At 42.7% G+C, this 14444-nt stretch overlaps 1 long non-coding RNA gene across 1 annotated transcript; it reads right to left on the reverse strand.

Moving 5' to 3' along the window:
- Positions 1-579: 579 nt before the first annotated feature.
- LOC127301399 (uncharacterized) lies at positions 580-1506 on the reverse strand. Its single transcript, XR_007852044.2, has 3 exons — positions 1393-1506; positions 1029-1165; positions 580-677 (listed from the first exon to the last, which is right to left on the reverse strand). It is a non-coding gene; the product is annotated as an uncharacterized lncRNA (long non-coding RNA).
- Positions 1507-14444: the final 12938 nt, after the last annotated feature.

The following is a 14444-nucleotide window of genomic DNA, read 5'->3' on the forward strand; positions in this document are numbered from 1 at the left end:
ATTTATGTACTAAAGAGTGTGAAGATGAAGATACATTCAAATTTGAAGAAACTTTCAACATCATTATATGGACAGAGAAGTATGTTGTATCTTCTGTAACAACAATACAAACATTGAGGTTGTGGTTCCCAACCAACAAATTGCAGCAATATGCATAAGCTTCTACCACTTTACAAATCTGCAGTAGTTGGGGTGATTTCTGAAGGAGTTATCTATTACACAAGTTTAATCCACTTTTTTTGTTTCGGTTAGATTGCTTTGTGCATATTTTACTTCTGCCCTCTGGACCCCCACTAAGCAGCAGCAAAGTTACACAAGAAAGTTTGGGTGGGCCTGAACAATGCGATTTAGAATGCAGGCCAGGGAGCGCGAGGGCAGGAGAAAGCCCTCGTTTGATAATGCTCTGCATTTGTTTCAATGCGGAAATCCAAACCATCTACAAAGCCTCACATCACCTGTCGGTCTGGTACTGTCAGCTAAACTAAAGGCACTATCTAGTTTTAGAAGGAAAAAAACACAACCATCTAATATATGGAGAAACATCAATCAGCACCTAAAGAAGTAGATAGTGTATGCTCACCAGATATAGCACCTTATGTAAAGGGAAGGCATAAGAAGCCCAATTATTTCAATTGTAGCAACCAGTCCAAAAGTCGAGTCATATGCCTGTGTTCAAGCTGTGTTTACCAACAGAACAAAGAAAAATTAAATGTCATGTATTCTTATTTTGGAAAACATGCCTGAAACACATCAAATGACGGTTGCCCAATATAAGGTACCATTAAATAGTCATAGAAAAAACTTGTAAGAAATACAATAAAAATCTCTTATCAAATTACTCCCGTTTCCTTGATATGTCCAGTTGAAAGGTTCCAAAATAAAAGAGTTTGTATTTAACTGAAAGGTGTCGCTAATATTTTCATTCATCAACAAAAAGAATTACTCCAAGTATTTATTTTTAGTAGTTGGGTATGATCAAAACCAGTTGGATCAAAGGAGATAAATCTGAGCCAGAACCCTTTAAGTACATGGTATTATGGTAGCACCACGGCTGAGCCAGAACGGCCAGGTCACACCCGACCGCCAAAGCAGCCAGAGGCGAGCGGCGCTTAATTGAATTTGTGGCAACAGAGCCAACAAAGTCAGTCAAGTCTTCAAGGCTGACCTGCATGAATAGAAGAAGCACCAGATTTAGCGAGTATGTTTTTATTGGCATGACAAGAGTGCATTTGCCAGCAGCTCCCGATAAGCAAAGAAGAGAGATTGTATTCAAACAATACATAAGTTTCAGAGACAAATGAATAGTTCCTCTCCAATTATGTATATATGAATATCCTATTCTACAACAAAAAAAACAGCTAGCTAAATAAGTCTATATGCGAAGGGTCAAACCAGGCGGCTCATTGGGACGACAGGGAGGCCACTGCAGCCTGTGCCTGAAGGAAAGACGATGGTCTTCCCACCCCCTTGCCTTTCAGATTGCTACGACCACCCTGGCTCCGGCCTATGTTTTCCAGAAATATATAAATTATATCAGTACATTAGTAGCACTAATGAATGTAAAAAAAGGAATATACATCTATGCATTACAATAACTCGAGGTGAAGCACAAATAGACAATTAATATTTAGAGGAGGGCCTTGTTCCCACTCAAGCATCCAAGTTCTAAACTGTATTTTTTTGTGTGCAGCCTTTGCTGGCCTATCTTTCGGTTGACCAGTTCACCACAAGAACTGTAGAAATTATTCGATTGTTTTAACTATTAGACTTGAACAGGTGAAGAATTTACAACAGAAAAGGACAACATACTTAGGTCCCACATTAAGCAAGTAACTAATAAATCAAGAACTGCTCAAAAGCTGAGCCCAAAATTAGCGGCAAAGTTTGGGAGGAATGAGCTCACGCAAGGAGATGCAACCAGAAGGATGGTACTGTACTCGACGGTTCAATCGGAACTGGAAAAAAAGACACGTTCATTTACCTACTCAAGCCTGAAATCTCCATTTTGCTCAAGACCTGGTGCTTTTTATAATACTCCCTCCGGTCGGATTTAATTGACGCGGAGGGAGACTTGCTCACGCATGTGATTAGTGGGTTGCTGCGTCAATTAATTCTGTCCAGAGGTAGTACCTTTTAAACCATTCAAAAGTTCAACATTTGTCTCTAGTTAGGACTGGTAACTGGTTTATGAAAAAAAAGTATTATACATTCAGAAGGTCATCATAGAAACAAAAACAGATCAACTAATTTTTTGTGTACTGCGTATTATGTAGAGATTGTATTGCTTAACCTCCAAGTGATTTGTATGGATGCTTTGATCTAAGTGGAAGTGACATGTCACAGAATTAGTGAAGAGTGAGTGGTCTATCATTTTAACCCTGTTAAAAGGCCAAGCATTAAACTTTGAATAACCAAAGAAGACTATATTGTGCTCTGCATAAAAGATTAGCTAGAAGTCGCAGATTGCCCATTTAATAAATTTGATTGTTAGCCATGTAGTAAGGTAATTAAAAGGCTGTGGTAGGTGATCTGCACTTCGGTTTTCCTTGTAGAGATTATTACGGGTTAGGGTGATCTGCTGAAAATAGAAACCGATCCTGCAACTAATTAGCATGAATTTTCTTCCGACTGGATGAATATGAAGTGCTTGGACCACCTAGACAATGCCATCTCTGCTCTATATTTTTCCACAACATTCAGAACTGAAGAAAAGCTTAGTAGCCACTTGTTGAACTTTAAAATTAATGCTTTATGTTTAAGGAAGATGTATATCAGCAAAAGATACCAGTTTCACATTGCTTTGAGATGCATAAATAGAACAATACACAAGCAAGAACTACTCTAGCACTGGGTAGCATGGAAAACCTTGAGCATTAACAGACAAGGTAGACACTATGTGGTGCAGCAGCTTACTGTGAGGTGTATATATGGCATTTCCAATCTGGACAATAGGAGTGATCGACTTACCCATTAGACAGATATGAAGAGAAGGGGGAGGGGGAGCCGCTGCTGCGGCATCCACCCGAAGGAGTAAGCGTGACCTCCGAAGCACTTTTTTGTACAGAGAACATACACCCAACAAAATTTAGGTAACCATCCACGATACAGAAAAGGGTAAAATAAAATACCTTTGTTGAGAAGTCAATGCCTGAAAATCAATTTTGTGAATTTAGTAGCCAGAGCTCAAAATCAACATGCTGAATTCGACAGTCAAAGCTTAAGGCATGTTTCCCAACAATATTTGTAAAAACCTTGAAAGTAATGGTAAGATTATCTAAGGGAAATTTAAAAGCGAGGCAAAAATGGCACAGCCGGATGCAAGAACATAAGAGGGGCTTGAAGACCTCACCTCAGGAAAACAAACAGAGGGACTGAGTGTGTGAGAGAGATATTTGGGGCTTGAAGGCCTCATCTAAGAGCAGCTAACAGAAGAACTAAGGGGACAACCTGGAGCAAAACCCAAAAACAAAGGATGAGATACTATACTGATCTGAACAATTAGTACCATTCAGTAAACTACTTAAGTATGATGCACCAAACATCCCAGTTTAAAAGCATATCTAACCTAGATAAGTTGTTGAGCTCAATATAGCAGGAAGATACCAATTTAGCATATATCAAAATCAAAATATGTGACATGAATGCACGAGGCAGCCCAGCTACTCAACTGGGAAACACCAGATGAGCCTTGAGCTTACCCACATCATGGTCACAAGATCCGAGGGGCAAAGCACATGCAAACTAAAATAAAATCTGTGAGAGAACTTTTTAAATCTTGCCCAGCACTAATTAATCAGAGGAATGCAGAAGGTTTGCAGTGGCCAAAATTCTGATCCCAAAGGGTCGGGAAAGAAAAAGGTGGATCTTGAGAAACTAACTAAAAGAAATGATGTTGCTCAGCTTTGCAACATCATATGACCAAAAGGCCAAGTCCTAGGCTTGGCCTATTATTTTAGCCTGCAAGTGTTTTGTGTCTGCTGTGATATGCAAATCAATAGTGGCATACGTATTTGGTCTTTGACGTCTTGCTTAGCAAGTGCCCATATCAGTTCAGGGTCAATTTTAGATTGTCAACAAGTGACGAAGTCTGAAGGTGATGCTTCTGGCCTACAAGCATGCTCAAATCCTCAAGTCTTGTGCTCTTTTCGAATATTGGTCCACTCTGTATTTGCTATAAGTACCTAAAACAGAATATGTGCAACCTCTTCAAATCTATTTCGAAAGATACAAAACCAGATCAGCTAAAGCTTCTACAACACAGATTAATTGTAATACAGTGGATTATCATCAATAGCACAAAATAATACCTCAAAATCCCTACATGATAGGCAACTGGAAGTTTCATTCTACATGTCCGCAGTAAGCAGCTATCCTAATAGTGCCAAAATAAATAGGCATAGAGAAACACAGTAAAGTCTCTCATAAGCATCTTCTAACCCACAGGACAACATATGGATTCAATGCACCTATTCTACCAAACTAACCATCGGTGTGAAAAAAGTTTTCGTCAAACAGTGAGATTGGACGGTCGAAAAGCAACAAAGTGAAAGATCAAACCATCAGCAAGGGGTGTCGCCGAACTAAACTAAATACAAAATTATAGATGGCAAATTCACCCTCCTCCAACACAATAGTTTTGACCAGTACTGGTCGCCTCCTTCCTCCAAATCACCTTCCCGAGACTCTTCTTTTTGCTTAGATCCATGACAAAGCTGCAAAAACAGCAGCAAATCCTCTTAAACATCAACAATTTTATAATGATCTTACTAATGAGCTTAATAATAGTTACAATAATATTATTACGGTAGCGTTGGTAATTAGTGTTCAGTGGAATCATTCAAGCGCTATCGCGCAAATGGCAGAATCAAGGCAGGGTTTAAACTATGAAATTTAGGTTTGTTTGTACATATTGTGAGCAGGGAGACAAAAATGTTCGGTTTGAATCTTGGTTTATATACCTATATCATTGCAGTCGATAATATTTTCAGTGAATGAATGACAGCTACTCTACTAAATTTCCTTTTCCACTATTCCTCGTAGAGCTGAAGTTATTTATACAAGCCTGGAAGCAGGGTTTTATGGGTTACACGTGAACTTCTTTATAACATAGATCTCGCCCTCTTTTAGTACATCTTGTAGGCTTCTGGAGGTATCTGACCATATACGTGGTTTCCCTGGGAAAAAGGAATTTTATATCACACCGAGAGCCAGGGGAAGGAAGGATTCTAACCATGGCATTCTGTCATATTAAAAAGGGAACAACCTGTACTAACCTATTTACCAACAAGACTAAGTAAGTATACCTGATGGGGCCTTTGACGGTCCCTCCATCCCTCCACGATAGCGCCACATGCAAGAAACAAGGGCATAGATAGTCCACTGCTTGCTCTATTCATGTATCTCAGAAAGCAAGATGTGATCCATCTGTAATAAGAAGAGACGGATGAGTAAACAAAAGGAAGGAATGGAGACAATAAAAACAAAGTATGAGTAAACCCAAAAGGAAACCCAAGGCATCCAGCAACCCTATGGAAAACAAGGGTACATTGAATCCAAACACCGGAAAAGGCAAGCACGCATAAAATAAGTAGTAACTACAAATGGTCAAATATTTCTAATCCTGACAATGCCAGAATGATCTGGCAGCCTGCACATTACTCAATTGCTAGCCAGAATTAATAACAGGAAGTGCATGTGAAAACAATAATTAAGTACAGCCAGAACTACTCGTATCTCAACTGACAAAAAGGACGAGTGCCGCTAATAAAATGGTATGTACTCCATCATGACATATGTAGCTCAAGCGTAGTGCCTGTGAACCCAGGTGGCTTACAGAAACTATGGCATGCCATCTTCCTAAAAGGAAAAAAAAATCGAAGAAACATAAAGCAAGTTAAGAATTGAGTAGAGATCGTAGAGGCACTCCCAGGATAAACTCAGAGTTGTGCATTGAGTTAAAATCAAGTCAAGCATTGAGTAGAAATCAAAATAGATAGGTATCTATGCAATTTATTTACCATGTCTAAACCATTGCATCGGTCGATGAAAAAAATGTATGCAGATTTAATGTGAATACTTTATGAGTTTAAGCTTGCTTAATGACAGGGACCAAAAAAGGCTGACCTGTTAGAGACCCAAACTGCTCGTTGAACGGGCGGAGCAGCGCAAGCATATGCTTGAATCCTAGAATGAAATGCTGCAGGTTCAGATATGTATATCAAACTTCCAAAGACACTGTTATTAGCCAAGCATGCATTTCTGAACTTCCAAAATGTATTCTGCATAGAGCTATAGGTTCAAATAAGTGTATCAAATTTCCAAAATACACTGTTATTAGCCAACCATGCATGTTTAAACTTCCAAGATGTAGAGCTTACACAAAGAGGTAGTATATCATGTGACCACGAAAACAGTGGTAGACTCTTTAATTTTTTATTATCATTGGCATCAATTGCAAAAGGCTCCATTGACAGGCATAACAGATGTAATAATAAAGCCAATATTCACCCAAAAACCTACAATACTTCAGATATTATATACTCTCTATAACTGTTTCCCTCTTTTAGTGCAATGATACACAAGGATTTTGTGTATTCGCAAAAGAGGTATATGCAGGGTCACCCAAATAAACATGTAAGAAAATAATTCTTTCTTATCGGGTTCTAATCGACCAACAAACAATCACCTTAGGAACCACGTGATTTACCCAGATACACTTCAGACGAGAACCAATAATCATAGTGAAACAACAACAAGAAGAATTTTTTTTTATAAGTAACATGGAGCATATAACTTTTCCTTTGCATTGGCGAATCTCCCCACTCAAATAGAGTAGAAAACCTAGCCAAGCAGAGTTTAATCAGTTGGGAGCTTGTGGTCAAGGGAAAAAAAGTTTCAACAGATCATAGCAAAAGGAGCGTGGCGCCTATAAATAAAATGTTGATGTGCTTCTATTCCCGTTCCCACCTCATTTCTTCATGCATGATCCATATCGCTGCTCTCCTTACTGTTACTCGAGCGCACAACTGATGTCCTCCTCCCTTACCTACACAAACAACCCAACAAAAAAATTGATTAACACCCACTCAAAGCACCAATGAACCAAGAAAATATTTATCTGCATCAACGACAGAATACAACATTTACTTTACCCCGTTCAACTCCAAGATATTTAATTTAAGGAGGCGGAATTTCTTCGGAGGTTAGTACCTGCATGGTTGCCGTCTAGTGCTGCTTCTTCTCAGCGGGAGAAAAGAACGGAAAATAGTGAAATATTTAGACAGAACCATAGCCGCATATGACATCTTGTAGATGCGCATCGTAGCTCGTAACATCATCGCTTCCCAATCCAATTATGGTCTGAACACATCAATTATACACCTTTGCATGCTGTTTTCTATGAAGATCCAAGATTTCTACTTCAGTAGTATATATACATTTCTATTAAACATTGAAGAGCCAAGATTTATATGCCAGTTGTATATACACATTTCTATTAAACATTCTGTTATTTCTAGAGTCTACGCTTGCAACATATGCCAAAAAGGTAGATTATTAATTAAAGAGAGAATTTTGAAGAGAAGATAGTTGTTTTGATGAAAGTTCTTGGGACCAATGCAAGAAACTGTCCTACCTAGGCTGCAACTAAATGACTAATAAACATTCTCTAACTGATTAGTGATCAATATTGACAAGCAAGATAGTATACACTATTTATAGAGTAAAAACCCATCAAATTTGTACGAAGATTGCTCTAACTTTTCACTTTGGTTATACAATATAAACAAGCACGGAGATATACATTACAAAATTAGTAGGGAGTGAAAGTAGGCTGAAGATCCTCATGTCCATGTCCAAAGATGAAACACAAGTCACCAATCCTTTTTTTAGTAGCACACCGATCTAATCTACTCGCTTCTTCCGTAAAAACTGCAAACTAAATGTACTGGGAAAAAAATAAGTACAGAGTATACGGGAAATCTGCAACTAACCGTGCGTAGCCCTGGACGCCTATGAACTGGATCATGGACAGCGGCAGTTTTTTCCTCTCGTCCACCTGCTTGTGCGTGCAGCAGGCCACCGTCGTCGACCAGTCGCGCATGGCCGGCCAATCTGCACGGCGGTGTTCCTCCCCGCGGGCGCCTTCCTTGCTGCCGCTGCTGTGAATTCGTGTTGCCCCCCGTCGCTCGGCTCGCGCCGCCTGTCACAGCCGCTGCCGCGTCAAGCCGCCGCCGGCTCCCTCCTCTAGCCGCCTCCATCCTCAGCGGCGCGCGCCTGCCACCGCGGCAGCGTCCAACTGTCGCCGTCGATGCGGACGAGCAGTGCGAGGAGGTGGCGGTGCTCCTCCACTCCGGCTCGCCCGCTTCCGCCAGAGACGTCGAGCGCAAGTCGCCGCGCCGCCGCACGACCACGGGGAAGGAGGCACCGACGAGCAGGCACTGGAGAAAGGGGAGTGGCGGCGCGGAGAAACCCACCACCGCGTCCTTGACCTGCGACGCATCGCTTCTCCCGCGCCTCGCATCCAGAGACGGGCCGACGGTCACCTTGCCGCTGCGGCCCAGCCTCCTCTCCTGGCCGGCGCAGCTCTGCCTCCGGTCCTCGGACAAACAAGGAGAGAGAAGGCGGCGGATTGGGTGGGGGGGAGGAGGACTGGATTGGAGGAGGAGAGGGAGGCACGGGATTGGGGAGAGGAAGCTCTCGGTAAAGTTAGGGTTTTCACGGTTTTCATTTTTCGAGCGACTCGAGCACGTACCCTCACTGTCTCAAACAAATGGTCCCACGCAAGCACGGGCCCAACCGTCATGCACTCAGAACAAGCAGAAACCGGTGGAAAAAAAATTACCATATCCGACGGCAGTGGTGAAAAGTGGGATTGTGGCTGGTGAAATGACCAGACCAGATCGTTTTGCCCCTTTTGAGGCCTCCTAGAGGCGGGTACTCTTGTAACATTTATACGAAGGAATTGCACCGATGAATGATGACGCCCCACGATGGCAACACTAGCCGTGGAAGCCTGGCCGTCTGTCCATCCTCTGCCATTGCAGTCGTCGTCACCAACACATCAAGTATATTCCGGTGTTGACCTGAGAGTGTATGTAGCCGCAGCGACGTGTAGCTCCTGATTGCCATTCGCAAGCCCCTTCAAGCCAAATCAAACTGTCAATAATTTCTTTCTTTCCAAGATGTATTTTCAGTGAAAGAATCTCTCTTCCGGTCCACTGACTAACGATAAGGCACACAACAACAGCAGCATGCAGAGCGCATGTTTGGTTTTTTTTTCGAAATGGGGGTATACCCGGCTTCTGCATCGTGACGATGCACACGGTTTTTTATTAAAAAAGATCCAAAAAGTAATGTTTACAACTCACGCATCACCGAGGATTGATACAAAAATCAACCATCGAAAAGTACACATACTATGACTACACATTAACATAGTCTTCTAGTATTAAAAAAGATCCAAAAAGTAATGTTTACAACTACACCATATGGATAACCTGCAAGAAATGAAAGGAGGTTTTTTTATTAAAAATTATATCATTTCTAACCCTCCAAATAGACCAACATAAAGCAGAAATCCCTATCCAGATAAAAGCCTTAGATTGTCTATCTACTCCATTTAACCAATTACCAAACATATTGGTAATATTGGTCGAGGTGGAAGATCGAAAGTAAAATTAACCGTTCGCCATAATATGGTTGGAGCGCATGTTTGGTAGCTCGCTAGCTCTCCTGCCAGTCCTTGTAGAGATGAAATGGGGCTATTTTCTGCTTGGGCATTCTTCGTTGTTGCTCTTACGGTTCTTAGAGCATCTCCAAATCAACGAATTGAGAAATGCTTAAATTGGCAATTCTTTCAGTCAGCCCTGGAGGAACCCATCAAGAGAACGCGCGTACTTTACATATGCAACCTGTATAGGTACAACAATGTATCGATTTAAAGTATCCTTCACGTACTACCTTCTGATTAATACATCCATTTATCGATTTAAAATAAGTTTTCCCTTTTAATTAATACATCCATTTATCGATTTAAAATAAGTATTATATGAAAGAGACGTGCCTTGATGATATGATTCATTATGACAACCGGTTGCTAGTTTCGTTAGTTGTAAAATTTCAATTTCATGTTCATGTTTGAAGTTTTTTTACCGGATTTTATCAAATTGATTGCACACGGTTGAACGTTTAAATTTTCTTTTGAGGAGTAGCTACACCTCGCAAAGTCGCACAACTCTCGTGTTCTACCTTTTTTTGTTTCTACCTTTTTCTTTGTTTCGATGATCGTTAACGAGTAGATCTCCATATCGCCATTATAATGTAAGGTGTTCACGTGTGTGCTAGTTCGGTCATCTGGTTCAACCACCCCTCTCCTCTGTGTGCCTTAACTTTTCACTTGCCTCTTGATCATCCAGTTTATCGGTCCACCATTTCATCACAAGGTCTAAATGGAAAGATAAGGATTGATGGTGTGATTTCATCCCGACAATTGGTTCAGTGTTTTGTTTCCTGAACTTCTAAATTATGTGTTCACGTATGGACTTGATTTAGACGTATTTCGTCAGATTGATCGCGCACATCGACCGTTTAAAATTTTCTTTCACGAGTAGCTTCATCTTGCCGTTTCAGACAAGCAAACAACATGAGCTTTGCATCTTTGCTGAAAAAAAGAAAACATTCACAAACCAGCTAATGAAATGAATAGCATGTCCTAAGTCTCTTCCAACGGGGCATGCACCTCAATACCTATCCCTTGGAGGCATAGGGCGGGTTTGGTTGCCTGGACCGGATTTAGGGATGACTGCGCCAGGGAGAAGGCAACACATGCGCGTTGCCAATGGGCCATGGGTCAGAATTGACATTTCGTTTGGTTGCCCGCGAAGAGTTTTTTCGACGCCGTGAAGATTTGGGCTTTGGCTGATTGGTGGACCGGTTTAAGGCCATGTAGCGCAGCCCAAAACGAGAATGTTGTTGTTTGGTTGCAAGTCAAAATCAGACTCTGGTTACCTTCTTCCTTGAGTGGTGAGATTACCAGTGATCTATTAGTAGCGCACAAGCAAGCACAGAAAGCAAGACCACACTACGAAATTTATAGATGATACAAATTAGGCGTTTACGATCGAACACGACAATTATTTAGCAGTACCCGCACAGACCAGAGTTCAGACACAACACGCTACGACAGTTCAGTCGAATCCCATACCAGCAGAGCTTACGGCGTCTTCGTCCACCACGATCCAAGCGGTGGCATCGCCATGGTCTGGGCACCTGGTCATCACCTCAGTACAGGTGTGGTCGAAGATGACCACACGGAAGAGGGCCGTGTGGGATCCTTCTTGAAGGCGAGGAACTGACCTATCTTTAGCTGATGGGCGATGGCGAAGGCTGCCCACCCCTAGTCGATGAAACCTCGAAAGGGATTGAGAGCTGACCAAAGGTCGGCTTGAAGATCATCCTCAGCAAGTGTTTCGGCCCTACGTCGTCGTGGAAGTGGATGACGGTAGCCAACCTTCCTCGACGGTTCTTGGCCGAACCCTCACGGGAAACCTCTGTAGGTGCCCCTAGGCTGGTCTGCTTACCCTGCACAAAAAACACAAGCCATTAGAGGTGGTGCTCACAACAACAAAGTGCATAGTAGATGAACAAGGACATCAAAAACATTAGCGAGGTCTTATACATTGGGTCACATGGAAAGCAAAAGAAGTGTCCGCAAATTAAGTCTAGTGTGCAAGGAACGTGGTTACACACACGACTAGGTTTTGAGGGAAACCCCGTGCCTTTCATAGTACCATATTTGAATAATTGGCCAATGCAGAAGAAAAAAAAAAACATGTCGTCTCTAACACGGTTGGATAACACCATTGAAAAAGCAAAAAAAAAAAAAAGCAAAACACCAAAGCAAGATAACATAGGCCTCATAGTATGATAATATATGAAAGAGATGTTTGATCAGAACCTATGGCATGATCATGTTTACTCACGCCATAAGTTCTGATCAATCATCTCATCTATAGTATGATCCTGGATATAATTATCGGCGTAGTTCACTCACAAACAACATAAGTACCAGTTCAAATAGAGGGCTACTTAGTTCAAACATTAGCAAAATCTCCCAATTGTGTACATTACAAAGGCTATTTAGTGTACATTACAAATGCTACTTAGTTTAACCATTAGCAGAATCTTCTACATTACATATCTAACACATTATCGTCATAACTCATCACAAATAGCCCTGATCTTTTTGAGTGTTTACTTGTTTTCAAAATTCAGTTTGAGAATATCGTATATGTCATACTCTAACTTTCTCATTTCATCTTTAATTCCCTGTTTTTCGGCCAGCAACGCCTCAATTTCTGCCTCTCATTCATGTTTCTTTGCCCTCATAACTTGTGTTGAGTTTCCTGCACATTCTTGAGCATAGCAACCTTATTCTTCAACTCATCCAGCTCATCTCTTGCGCTCGGTTCTGAACAAACTAGTGCTACTCAGCTTAATCTTTGGCACAACAATCATAACATGTAAAACCCCTAGTGATTGCAGCACAAAAACCCTTCCCCTATTTGCATCTACAGTACAATTAGACAGTTTGAGCAATCTGAATCTGATCTAGAATGGATCTACCACAGTTTCAAACTATACTAACAGATCTAAGCAAATCACAACGGTGAACAACAAGCAATCGACACGAACATCAAAAAATCGTCTATTCGAACCCAATCTTAATGCAAACCTTGGTAGATCTAATCTGCATGTCTTAACAAATGGTGAAACAGGACGTGTTACCGCAGAACGACGATGAAGATAAGAGGAAGAAGGTGCTTACAGTCATTGTTCAGGTCGAGGATGAGCTCGAGATCGCCCCCAAACTCGAGATGCAAGTCCTTCGTGCGGTGCAAGTTGTGGCCGATGTCGCGGATGTTGTTGTTGTCGTCTCCTCCTCCGGTCCCGGTCGTCCTTCTTGCCGCAGTGCGGCGGATTTGTCGGCTGTAGAGCAACCGCCCTGGTGTTGTAACATTTGGGGGTGAGAGTGGAAGAGGCGAGTGAGAGGAAGGAGAAGGGGCGGTGAGGCGAGTTATGGCGCATGTTCCCAAATGGACGCGACGTTTCCCCTCTCCCTTCTCCACACATGCAATCGTCTCAAGACAACAGACCAGGCTTCACATCAACGACTGATTTGGCTGTTCATCCCGGGCCTAGCCCGGAGGTGCTTTATACCCAGTTGATGCAACAACACGAGAGAGTCCATGAAACCAAACAACCCATTTTTCGTGCCACCCCATGCAAAATAGAGGACCCCTCACTACCAAACGCGCCCCTAAATTTGATGCAGATACCAAACACGTGCGTCCACTGGTCGTCCGACCGAAGCAATCAATTATGGGTATACCCATGCAAAAGTCGGGCCAGGTCGGGCTTCGGGCGGGCAAAAAAAGGCTGAGGCAGAATCTAGGCCCGAGCCTAGCCCGGCCGGATCGTCGGGCCTAAAAATCGGGCCCGAGCCTGGCCCGAAGCCCGAAAAAGCCGGCCCAGCCTGACTATAGCTTGAATCATGCTTTCATTCAGCCCGAAGCCCGGCCCAACTGCCGGGCTCAAAATCTCGGCCCAAGCCTGGTCCGACATGCAATTTTGGCCCGGCCTGGCCCTGGATTTTCGGGCCAGGTTGGGTCAGGCCGACCGGGCCGGGCTGCCCATGCCCAGGTATAATTATGGGATATCTGAAGCAAATAATCGCAATATCACCATTGCTACCATATCTGAGATCCGAGTTCTGACTGCAGTCTGGATGACGTGTTGTATCTAGAACTCTAGATAGCACAGCCACATCCCGTACCGTACGTGCCTATAGGAGTGCGACACTTGTGGACTGTAGTAGTGTTGGAGACGGAGCTCTTTCCTACCTCCTGACGTTGCCGCCGTTGTCCATTCCAACGGCATCACTCTCAACCAATCACGCGGCCCCAACAAAAAATATCGTCTCCCATGTCTTGGCGGAGAGAGAGTACATGCTGTCGCGCCGTTTTTGTCTGAATCTCGCTTCCACTGGCCAATCAGCTCAGCTCCCGGGAGCTCACTCATTCAAGATCCCACCGTCGTCGTCACCCCTGGCGTCATGGCATGGAAAAAGAACCTCCGTTGCTCGGATGAGTCAGCCATATCCCCGAACAGAGTACTGCAAGATAACCCAATTCAGATTCCCCCAATAGAGAAAGTATAGCATGCTTTCGGGTTTTGTTTGGCTTAATTGACTTTATTTTTGTTGGATTTGAATGCTGATTTGTTGTGTAAAATGCCCAACCATCTGAATATCGAGACGGATAATAGGCTGGCTAATTAATTTATAGCAAGATTCTGTACTGCACATCGCAAATATCTTCTGGGCACTACAGCTCGAGGCTTCATCAGCCTGAAACACTCTGCAGAGCCTGAAGCAAGTGGTGAAG

Source organism: Lolium perenne, chromosome 5, assembly GCF_019359855.2.
Source record: "Lolium perenne isolate Kyuss_39 chromosome 5, Kyuss_2.0, whole genome shotgun sequence".
NCBI lineage: Eukaryota > Viridiplantae > Streptophyta > Magnoliopsida > Poales > Poaceae > Lolium > Lolium perenne.